Source organism: Triturus cristatus, chromosome 1_2 (assembly GCF_964204655.1).
Source record: "Triturus cristatus chromosome 1_2, aTriCri1.1, whole genome shotgun sequence".
NCBI classification, from domain to species: domain Eukaryota; kingdom Metazoa; phylum Chordata; class Amphibia; order Caudata; family Salamandridae; genus Triturus; species Triturus cristatus.
In genome coordinates, this window is record NC_140580.1 from 1,180,290,605 (window position 1) to 1,180,302,866 (window position 12,262).

Consider the following 12,262-nt stretch of genomic DNA (forward strand, 5'->3'; position numbering starts at 1 on the left):
GGTGGCAGGCTCCTTGAAGGCTTCTCTCCCCTGGTTCATCACGCTTTGTAGCATGGGGAGGAACTGACTCCTAGTCTGGATGGGGAGCAGTGTTTCGACGAGAAAATCGGCTTTCGGCCTCTCCTCGTCGAGTTTGACGCCGAAGGCCAGTGCTGCGCTCTTCACCACCATATTGTATACCCCGATGTCGTCGGGTGGCGAAGGCCTCGAGGGGTACGTGTCCACGGGCTCCTCCGGGTTTTCGGTGTCGAGATCGTGCCATTCGACGTCGTTGCTGGTAGATGCCGCCGATTCGAAGAACGACTGTTGGTCTTCTTCCTCGGCTTCTTCCTCATAATAGGGCTCCTCCTCTTCTTCGAGATCCCTTGTCAGCCCTTCGGCGTCGAACTCCTCTTCGACCTCGACGACGTCCGCCGATGAAACTGTTGGAATCTTGAATTCCTTCATCCTGGCGTCGAACTCCTTCTTCCTTTGAAGGATGTTCTCCATTTCTGCCTCGAGCCGCCTCTTCTTTTTCTCCATTTCGGAGATGCTTTCGGCGTCGACCGCGGGTCTTTTCGATGAAACTTGCGTCGACGTCGAACGTTCTTTCTGCGTCGATCGGCCCGTTTCATGGGATGATTTCGACGACCCTTGCCCTTCGGCGTCTTTCTGCACCTGGGAGTCCTTTTGTAAGGATCCGCTGGGCCTTTTGCCTGAAGTTCCCCCCTTGGACGTCGAAGCTTTCGGCGCCGGGGCTCCCTTCGTGGACTTTGACTCAGTTTTTCTCGAGTCACCCTCGTGTTGTCGAGGTACTTTTTGTTTTGCGCTCGACGATTCTCTTACCTCGTCTTCTTTTTTCTTGTCGGTCTCTACGACCGTGAAGTTTTCGGCTGTCTCGGCGACGTTGTCCTCGTCGTCTGAGGAGAGGCCCAGAGCGTAGAGCGTCGGGGGCTTCCCCTTGCCGTCCATGTTGGCGTTGGCCCTTCTCTGCCGCTCTCTCACCCTGAGTGTCTTCGGCGCGAAGGCTGAGCAGGCGTTGCAGTCGATACTCTGGTGATCGACCGGTAGGCAGAGGTTGCAGACCGGATGCTGGTCTCTCTGCGCGAACTTGTGGTGGCAGTTTGGGCAGAACTTGAATGGCGTCTTGTCCATTTCGCTCAGGGTCTCTGAGCGTGCATTCTCCAGGGCTGTTGAAGAAAAAGGCTCGCTGGTCCTCTTTCTTAGCGCTCCTGATGAAATCTGTTCAATCTCTGATGTCTTCTCTTGATTCTATCGATGAAACTCGCTTTTCTTCCTTCTTCCTCCGAGTGAATTTCTGGAGCTTCCCGATGTCGATCCAGACCCAACGGCGGAAAAAAGAATCTGAAGATGGCGCCCCAAAGGTGGGACTTCCGCAGGAAGCATGACGACGTCACGGGAGGTGCACCAAATGGTGGACGTCGACGCCCACCTGGGCTACAAAAAAAAAAAAAAAAAAACAAAGAAAAGACTACGAATCCGGACCCAACCACAAGATCGCGGAATAATGCACAGCATAGTGAATCCAGAAAGATTCACGCTGCAAAACTTTTGCTGTGGCGTCCACAGACCTTGCACTGCGAGGTGTAGAAGGTACGCTCCCCAGCCGGAGAGCGATGCGTCCGTTGTGAGAATCACCTGAGGAACCGGGTCCAGGAACGGCCGCCCTTTGGAAAGGTTTGTGGTGTTCCACCACTGCAGAGAGTGATGGGTGCGGCCGTCCACCAACACCAGATCCGTTAGCTGTCCCTGGGCCTGGTTCCACTGCCGTGCTAGGTACTCTTGGAGTGGACGCATGTGGAGTCTTGCATGGGGCACTATAAAGATGCAAGATGCCATCATCCCTATTAGCTTCATAAACACTCTTGCTGGAAGAGAGTGCTGAAGAATGAATGTTTGGCGCAAGGTTTGTATGCTTGCGATCCTGGCTGAATTGGGATAGGCTATAGCTTTGGAGGTGTCTATAGTGGCCCCGAGATATTGCTTTGTGTGAGATGGTATGAGGTGGGACTTTTGATGGTTCACCGTGAAGCCTAGCTAGTGGAGCAGTTGGATGGTGCTGTTTGTATGTTGCACACACTGGTCGTAGGACGCGGCTTTTATCAGCCAGTCGTCCAAGTAAGGGAAGACGTGAATGTCTTGTCTTCTGAGGTGTGCTGCTACTACCGCTAGGCATTTGGTAAACACCCGTGGTGCGGTTGTGCCCCGAAGGGGAGAACCCTGAATTGGTAATGCTGACCGTCCACCACAAACCTGAGGTACTTCCTGTGAGAAGGGTGTATTGGAATATGAAAGTATGAGTCTTTCAAGTCCAGTGTAGTGAGAAAGTCTCCCTGACAGAGGAGTGGGAGAACTTGTTGGAGGGTGACCATGTGGAAATGGTCCGAATGTATGTATGCATTTAGAGGCCGGTGGTCCAGAATGGGCCGCAGGGTCCCGTCTTTTTTGGTATTAGAAAATACAGAGAGTAGACCCCTAAATTTTGCTGATTGATGGGGACCTGCTCTATAGCTTGTTTTTGCAGGAGGGAGATCACCTCCTGTTTGAGCAGTGTGGTGTGTTCTTGTGACATTGTACGGTGCCTGGGTGGAATATTGTGTGGGGTAGATGTTAGTTCGAGACAGTAGCCTGACTGAACAATTTGTGTCACCCATTTGTCTGATGTTATGGTCTCCCAGGTGTGAAGAAAATGCCGTAGTCTGCCCCCGACTGGAGTGGAATGGTCTGGGGGGAGCGGGGGAAAGTCATTGGGCGGGTGGTGTGGCAGAACAGGTGTTGTTGGTTTTGCCCCTGCCCTTATTATTGTTTCCTCTATATCCACCTCTTTGATAGCCCTTTGAGAAGGTATTCTGAGGAGGGGACTTGTAGGAAGTAGAGGCGCTATCGGCAGAGTAACCTCTGCCTGTGCCCCGAAAGGAGGAACGACAAAATGAACGTCTAGGGGTATGGGATTGTAATGCCCCCATAGACTTCGCTGTATCCGTGTCCTTTTTCATTTTCTCCAATGCTTCGTCCACCTTTGCACCAAATAGGTGTTGTTGGTCAAAGGGGTGATTTAATATAGATGCCTGGACTTCTGGCTTAAACCCTGAGATTCTGAGCCAGGCATGACGACGAAGCAAAACACTGGTGTTTATAGCTCTAGAAGCTGTGTCTGCTGCGTCGAGGGCACATTTAATTGAGGTGTTGGTAATGAGCTTTCCCTCCTGTATTAGCTCATGAGCCCTGTGTTTGTTTGTCTGGGAGGTGTTGCATGATAGCCTCCAGCTCATCGTAATGTGCTCTGTCATAACGTGCAAGCAGTGCTTGCGTGTTGGCGATGCGCCACATATTTGCAGCTTGCGAGGCAGTGCGTTTACCAGACGCATCTAAGAGCTTTGACTCCTTATCTGGTGGGGGAGCTTCCCCTGATGATTGAGAGTTAGACCGCTTCCTAGCTGTGGATACCACTAATGAGTCCAAGGGAGCAGGTCCTTTAATATATGCAGGATCTGTGGGGGCTGCTTTATATTTCTTCTCTATCCTTGGGTTTAATACCCTAGCTCTGACTGGGTCCTTGAACACCTCTGCAGCATGTTTGGTTACTCCTTTTAGCATGGGCAATATTTCTGTGGCCTTATCTTGTATGTCAAAAGTGTCCAGTAGGAAATCGTCCTCAACTGGCTCGCTGTGTAATTCTACCCCATGGTAGTGTGCCGCCCGCTGTATTAAGTGGTGGAACCCCAGGGAGTCCTCTGGAGGAGATGGCCTGGATGGATAAATGTCATCCTGAGGCATATCTGGTACATCGGGGTAGTGGTAATCCTCCCATGGGTCTGGTGTCCCTGGAGGTGTGGGGTCTATTGGGGCGTCTGCCGGATCATAATCTGGATCTCCATAATCAGGGTCTGGAGATGGGGTTGGAGAGCGGTGAGGCAAAGGTGGCGAAGATATGGGAGGTGGAGGAGGTGGTGGGGAGAGTACTCTGAAGGGAGATGTGGCAGAGTCCTTCCGTTTTGGCGGTGGAGGAGGATCTGGCTTGTTTAAATGTCTTTTTTTGGAAGACGAAGTTAAATGACCAGTCTTTGGATCCTTTGTTAAAGTTTTTTGATAAGGATCAGGTGTAAATAGTTCTCCTGGCACCGAATCGTCTGTCGGTGCCGATGTTTTCGGAGCCGAGGGCTTCGATGGTTTCTCCATGCCATGCTTTTTCGGGGTCTCCGATTTCTTCGGTGCCGAGGCAGGCTTCGGCGCCGGAGCGTCGGTGCCGAGGGGCTTATGCTTATGCTTTGTCGGTACCGAGAGTGCAGGCTTCGAGCCCGATGGCTTCGGAGCCGAACTGGGTGTGGTTTTCTTCGGTGCCGAACGGTGTTTTTCAGCACCAGGAGTAGGCTGGCTCGAGCCCGAGCCGCCGGGAGACTTATGATGCTTCGACAATGGGCCCGAAGGTGGGGTGATAGAAGCTGTATGTTTGGTTTTCCCTAGGCCCGGAGGCGAAGGTGTAACCGGAGTCTCTTTCGGTGTGGGTACGGGAGTGGGAGGGGGCAGAGTACTCACGACCCTCTGCGCCGGTGTGATCTCCTCCAGGTCGGAGTCGTCTGCCTCGGAAGCGCGGACGAGTTCTTCCTCCTGCTCGGTGTGCTGCTGCCCCGAAGCTACGGTGTCGTCTCCAAAGATGTTGGGTGGAGCCGAAGTCGATGAGTGCGCCATGGTGTGTCGAGCTCTTCGATCCCGGATGGTCTTTTTCGATCGAAAAGACTTGCAGGCGGGGCAGTCTCGGTCCTCGTGTTCGGGAGAGAGGCAGAGGTTACACACCTGATGCAGGTCGGTGTGGGGAAATTTAGACCCACATTTTGGGCACTTTTTGAAGGGAGTCCTTTCCATCGGCCGAGACCGGAGTCGAGGGGGGCCCGAAGGCCGGTGCCGATGTCTGGAATCGAGACGTGCCGCCGAGAGAGATGAAGATGATTTTGGTGTTAAGAATCTCGATGGACGAGGATTTTCCGTCGAAGGTCGAACTGGAAAGGTTCGAAGCCGGAGCACGAAGTATCACATCCGAGCCCGATGGCGGAAAAAAAACAATCTGAGGATGGAGCCGAAGCCCATGCGCAGTACGGACCAAAGGAGGAGTCACCGAACTCGTGACTTCCAAAGACCGTCCAAGAAGAAAAACAAACTGCAAACATCCGGGCCCAACACCAGATGGCGATCTATGCAAAAGTGTATAATCTGCAGCTCATATGCATCGAACATACATTTCTTTTAACTTTAACATAGCAAGTCCGGGAAAAAGCGTAAGCAAATGTCCCTGACCAGTCTATCCATTGCACATTCCTTAGGGACTGTTTGCACAGTTGCCTGGATGCCAAGTGTTGGCATTTTGCATTCTGGGGTGTTGCAAATAGGTCGATTTGCGGAGTTCCCCATTTTTTGAATATCTTTAGGATTTCGGATTTATTTCCCATTCGTGGAATGCTGATGCCTGCCTGCTCAGCCCGTCTACTACTACAATGTCCTTTCCTGGAAGATGCATTGCTAGTAAGTCTATTTTCCTTGGGATGGCCCATCTCCATAGTTCTTGTGCTAGGGTTGATAGTGTTATTGTGTTCCTCCTCGTTTGTTGATGAAAAACATGGTAGTTGTATTGTCTGTTTGGATTAACACCCTCTTCCCATAAAGCTCTCTCTGAAAGGCTATTAAGGCTAGGAACACTGTCTTTAACTCCAGGAAGTTGATGTGTTATCGCATTCTGTTGTGTCCACAGCCCCCTTACTTTGAGGTTGTTCATGTGCGCTCCCCACCCTAGCTGGAATGCATCTGTTGTAATGGTCGCTGTTGGAGTTGATTGTGTTCAGAAGTCTCCCCTGTGCTAGGTTCTTTCTGTTCCACTATGCCATCTCTTGATGAACTGTTTGAGTGACAACCACTAGATCCTCCCAACTCTCCATTGCCTGTGACCATTGCTGTTGAATCCATTCCTGAAATGGTCTCATGGACTAGACAAGAACGCCCATGACAGCAAGCTCTTCATCGTCAAGGAGTTCTCCAACCCCAGCACCGGCAACAACGACATCACTCCCTCACAGGACCTCTGCGACTCCCTCGCCTCGTACTTCCACCGCAAGATAGCCGACATCCACAACAGCTTCGGCATTCCACCCCCGCACCCATCGGTCGAACCTACGCACCCCGCCGCCACCCTCCAGACATGGACCGAGGTGACCCCCGAAGACACGTCACGCATGATGAACACCATCCACTCCGGATCTCCGACCGACCCGTGCCCCCATCATGTCTTCAACAAGGGTGCCTCTACCATCGCACCCCACCTCCGAGACATCATCAACACCTCCTTCAACACAGCCACCTTCCCAGAGAGCTGGAAGCACGCGGAGCTCAGCGCTCTGCTGAAGAAACCAACAGCGGACCCGACCGACCTCAAGAACTTCCGCCCCATCTCGCTCCTTCCTTTCCCTGCCAAAGTCATCGAGAAGGTCGTCAACAAGCAACTGGCAGCCTTCCTCGAGACGAACGGATCCCTCGACCCATCGCAGTCTGGATTCAGAGCCAACCACAGCACCGAGACCGCCCTCATCGCAGCCACCGACGACATCCGAGCCCTGCTCGACAACGGTGAAACAGCGGCACTCATCCTCCTAGACCTCTCCGCAGCATTTGACACTGTCTGCCACCGCACACTAGTCCAACGCCTCAACGACACCGGCATCCAAGGGAAGGCTCTGAAATGGATCATCTCATACCTCTCCGGCAGAACACAGAGTACGCCTCCCTCCGTTCCGCTCCGAGGCCACCGAAGTCATCCGCGGCGTCCCGCAAGGATCGTCGCTCAGCCCCACTCTCTTCAACATCTACATGAAACCCCTCGCTGCCATCGCACGCCAACACAACCTCAACATCATTTCCTACGCCGATGACACCCAGCTGATTCTCTCCCTCTCCAGAGACCCCGACACCGCCAAAGCCAGCCTACACGAAGGGATGACAGACGTCGCTGAATGGATGAACATCAGCCGCCTGAAATTGAACACGGACAAGACAGAAGTCCTCATCCTGGGACCATCGCCCTCCGCATGGGACAACTCCTGGTGGCCTCCGGCACTAGGCACCGCACCCAAACCAACGGACCACGCACGCAACTTAGGCGTCATCCTGGACTCCTCCCTTTCGATGGCCAGACAAGTCAACGCCGTCTCCTCAGCTTGCTTCCACAACCTCCGCATGCTCCGGAAGATCTTCCGATGGATCCCGACCGAGACCAGGAAGACGGTCACCCAGGCTCTCGTCACCAGCAGACTAGACTACGAAAACACCCTCTACGCCGGTACAACAGCCAAGCTTCAGAAAAGACTTCAGCGTATCCAGAACGCCTCCGCCCGTCTTATCCTGGACGTCCCCCGACGCAGCCACATCTCGTGCCACGAGAGACCTGCACTGGCTCCCTGTCAACAAGAGGATCACATTCAGACTCCTCACCCACGCACACAAATCCCTCCACGACCTGGGCCCAGGGTACCTCAATGACCGCCTCACCTTCTACACGCCCACCCGCCAGCTACGTTCCGCGAACCTCGCCCTCGCCGTCGTCCCTCGCATCCAGAGAGCCACCGCCGGAGGAAGATCCTTCTCCTACCTGGCGGCTAAGACTTGGAACTCCCTACCCGTCCACCTGCGGCTGACCCAGGACCACCTGGCCTTCAGGAAACAGCTCAAGACCTGGCTGTTCGAGAAGTAGCAAACCCCCTTCCCCAAGCGCCTTGAGACCCTTCCGGGTGAGTAGTGCGTGATATAAATTCCATGATTGAGTGATTGATGTGTAGCCGAATGTTTGGGACTAGATGAATGCATGAAGTCATCATCACTAGCATTTTGTCCACTGTCCTCACTGTCAGAGCTTGCCCCTTGTGGTATAGATGTGTCTCCTTCAGTTTCGGTAATGTTCTTTGTCCTTGGAAATACCTTTCCTAGTATTGTGTTGATTTCTGCCCCTAAGAATATCTTTACTTTTTCTGGCTCTAGTGACGATTTTTCCCAGTGTATTGAGAACCTGAGTTGGACCAATGTCTCTAGGACTCTCTGTATGTGTTCTTTGCAAAGATTGTATGTGTTTGCTCTTAGTAACCAGTCGTCTAGGTTTTTGCTTTGGATCAAGCCGAAAGAGTTCCTCACTGTCCGAAGGCGGCTTTGGCGCCGACTTTTTTTGTTTTTGATTTAGATTTTTGTTCTTTATGGACTTGTTTTGGCACCGAGGATGTTTTTGATGCCGAAGAACTTTTCGGTTCCGGTGGATTTTTCGGTGCCGAAGGACATTTCGGTGCAGACGAGCCTTTTGGTGTCGGCGGAGACCTCGGCGCCGAAGAACGTTTCGGTGCCGGTGGAGATGTCGGCGCCGAGTGACGTTTCGGTGCCGGTGGAGATGTCGGCGCCGAGTGACGTTTCGGGGCCGATGGAGATTTCGGTCTCGGAGCCTGCTTCGGTGCCGAAGGTATTATAGGCACAATGATATGAGGTTTGCTCGAGCCCGAGCCACCTGCAGGCTTTCTTTTCTTCGGAGCCGGGCCCGAGGGCGGGGCTTCTGAAGAGGTTTTTGGATCGCGACTGGGCCCAGCTGGCAGAGTCTTGACCAATGTCTTTTTGGGTGGTTTGGGGTAGGGGGGGCTGGTACTCACAGGCTGCCCCGGATCAGAATCGTCGGCCTCGGACACGATCTGGAGATCTTCGGAGTCATCGTCAGGGACATCCTGTGCAAAGATGTCTTCTGGTTCCGGAACCGGCTTGGCCATGATATGGCGTCGAGCTCTTCGGTCCCGGATAGTTTTCTTCGAACGGAATGCGGCGCAGGCTGGACAGCTGGATTCGTTGTGGTCAGGTGAAAGGCACAAATTACAGACCTCGTGGTGATCGCTATGAGGGAACTTTGCTCCACATTGGGGGCATTTTTTAAAAGGTGTCCTTTTCATCAGCCGCGTCCGGAGTCGGTCCGATACGGATTTCGACGTCGAGTTTTCAAATTTTGAGAGTTGTAGTGATTAATATAAGTTTTCTGCTGGAGCGGAAAAAAGTTCATCCGAACCCAATGGCGGAAAAAAACAATCTGAGGATTGAGTGGATGCCCATGCGCACTGTTGTCCAGGGAAGGAGTCACCAATCTCGTGACCAAAGACTTCTTCCGAAGACAACAACAACCTGCAATCATCCGAGCCCAACACCAGATGGCGATCTTATCCTCAGTGTGTGGCTCTGCAGCTCATATGCCTCAAACATACTTCTAAGAAAAACAACTTGCAAACATCCAGACCCAACACTAGATGGCAGGAGTATGCAAAGCATGTGTATCTGCAGCACACATGCCTCGAACACTAGTTTTCATTAACGAAAGTTAAGAGTTAAACAAGCATTTACAATGCAACGGTCTCGGCATTGTTAAAGTTAGAGCTATTGGCATTGCTCATGACAATGCCGTTTCTTTAAATGTTTTAAAAACAAAAACATAAACAAAAATAATGTCATGAGCAATGCCAATAGCTCTAACTTTACCAGTGCCGAGACCATTGCATTGTAAATGCTTGTTGTCTTCATTTCCAGGGCTCACTACAGCTCCGAGAACGATGCGCCTGCTGCGGAGATAGCGGTCTGTAGACACTAGCGCAATACAGTGACGTAAAAGATGACTAACTCGTGGCTCCTCCAGGGACAACCAGACGTCACTTGTTCGTGCTGTGCCCACGCTGGGAGCAACAGTCGAGTGACACATGGGCTCCAAAACGATTTACACCTTCGTGTCAGCTAAAACACACCATGGGGAATGAAGTTAAACTTGTCTGTCGCTTCGTACGGTGCTAAAAGACATTTATAAGCTCCTTGTGGCTGTGCCATATGTGGGGCTGCATGTGCTGTACAGGAATGTCAGATATGTGTGCATGAATTACACGACCAGTGACTCCTTACATAGGACGGAACACAACCAGATCTGTTCTTGCTTCATACATGTTTATTATTACTTAGTGGAGTCTTTTTATCAACCTTTGACTAAAAAACGACAGAGTAAGGTATTATGTTCTTGGATTACATTGTGTGCCCTATAGGTTAGATACCACTGTTTACAGGGCGTGCAGAACTCGCTACTAATTTACAATAATATAACCGGGACCGCCAGGTTACACCCGGATCACTACAAACGCACCAATCCAGAGTTACCTTTACATAAAATACACATCTTTGACCACAGATTTCAGTCACATACATTTCTCCTGTCGGTGCATTAACCACCGATGCTGGTGTAGACACGGGATAAACAAAAGGTCTCCGCAGCACGTGCTTTAACTCTTTAAGCTATCTCAAATTACAGTCGATTAGCGAACAATTAAGTAAACGAGCTTAACTAACACGTCTTCCTTCTTGGGACTTTTTGTGGGGGTAGTGTTTGTGGAAATAATGAATACACGCAGGCGGAGCATATGGCGACTGTCATTGGCTCTGCTCCTCGTGACGCAGCCTATCATAACTTCGCGCCTGCCTGGGCCTCACAGTTTTGGTTTCCCGGACTACAGTGTCTGCCCACAGGGTGTCTTCTCAAACAGATACAAGAAAGTCTATCGTGCAGGGCTGCCTGGGCTGGTAGTTTCCTCCGGTCTGTGGCAGTCTGTCGACCCACGCAGCTCGCGTTGAGCCGAGCCTCTATGCCCCTGCACAGAGGCCTGTTGAGCGGAGGGTGCTCGCGAGACCTGGCAGCTATTGACACGGACGCTTTTTAAACACCGAGGTTTGCTTTCCCCGTGCAGGGCGGCCTGGGCTGGTAGTTTCCTCCGGTCTGTGGCCGTCTGTCGACCCACGCAGCTCGCGTTGAGCCGAGCCTCTATGCCCCTGCACAGAGGCCTGTTGAGCGGAGGGTGCTCGCGAGACCCGGCAGCTATTGACACGGACGCTTTTTAAACACCGAGGTTTGCTTTCCCCAATAAATAAGGGCGCGGCCCGTGCCAAGCGCGCCATAGAACCAGCGCCGCTCCGAGGACAGGGTGAGGAGAGGTGAGGAGACCAGAGCAGCAGCCGGACGCAGGGGGAGCGGACGAGCACACCACTGCCTTTCTCCGAGGTCAAGAAGAAATGCCTCGGACAAAGGCAGTGGCGGATTCGGATTCGGGGGCGTGTTTGTCTTTTCTCTCCTCCAGCCATTGGCTGGAGGAGAGAATGAGACTTTCTTTAAAAAACACGCCCCCCGATCCGAAAAGGACGGGGCATGATTGGAGTGACGGGACCTCTTCTCCAATGGCTGGCCAGCATTTACGAGGCCAGCCAATGGAGAACAGGGCAGAAGAGGGGCGGGTTCAAGCCCCTCTTCTCCCAAGTCATTAAATCTCCGGACTTCCGGTCTGCCGACCGGATGGTCCCGAGACCTAAAAAGATGCAGCTGAAGCCTGAAATGACCTGCCACTAGTCTTGATTTGGCAGAAGATGGGTACAGTTCGAGTTCCCTGGAGTACAAATGAAGCCTGCACGTGGCAATACATCTTTTCCCTGATAAAACAGTGGACCTACAATCTTCTGGATTTGATGAGTGATACGAAGTGCCCTGATTTTACAGATCTACACACTATCAGCTGATACGAGGACAGCAGCTCAGGCAAGATGTGCCAGTGCTTTTGCATAAGCTGTGTAAACTTAAGGGCATTGCATTTTAATCTCTCGGTGTCTGCATAATCCTAGAGTTTCCGGTCACTGACAATCTGTAAGGGTCACTGATTGCACACTCATACCCCAACACACAGAGAAGTGAAATAGAGTGAAGAAAGCACAACCTTTCCCCATGCCCTCTGGCAGGAATGGTGCAAGTTGTGTGAGTAAACGCATCTTACATAGCACGCATCAATCCTCTTTAGAAGTAGCGGGAAAAAAACCAAGGGTAGGCTTTTCATGGTCATCCACACGAGTCCCTGCACCAAGGAGAGCGCAAGCTCGTCTGGTGCCCACACAAGTCCCTGCATCAAGGATGGTGCAAGTCTCTTCTAGTGCCCACACAAGTCCCTACATCAAGGATGGTGCAAGTCTCTTCTAGTGCCCACACATGTCCCTGCATCAAGGATGGTGCAAGTCTCTTCTAGTGCCCACACAAGTCCCTGCATCAAGGATGGTGCAAGTCTCTTCTAGTGCCCACACAAGTCCCTGCATCAAGGATGGTGCAAGTCTCTTCTAGTACCCACACAAGTCCCTGCATCAAGGATGGTGCAAGTCTCTTCTAGTGCCCACACAAGTCCCTGCATCAAGGATG

The 12,262-nt window shown here is 52.1% G+C and overlaps 1 protein-coding gene across 6 annotated transcripts in view; it reads right to left on the reverse strand.

Annotated features, from left to right (window-relative positions):
* The window catches only part of SPTAN1 (spectrin alpha, non-erythrocytic 1), a 724,155-nt gene that overhangs the window by 562,104 nt on the left and 149,789 nt on the right, over nt 1-12,262 (reverse strand). The gene's annotated exons all lie outside the window — the stretch shown is intronic.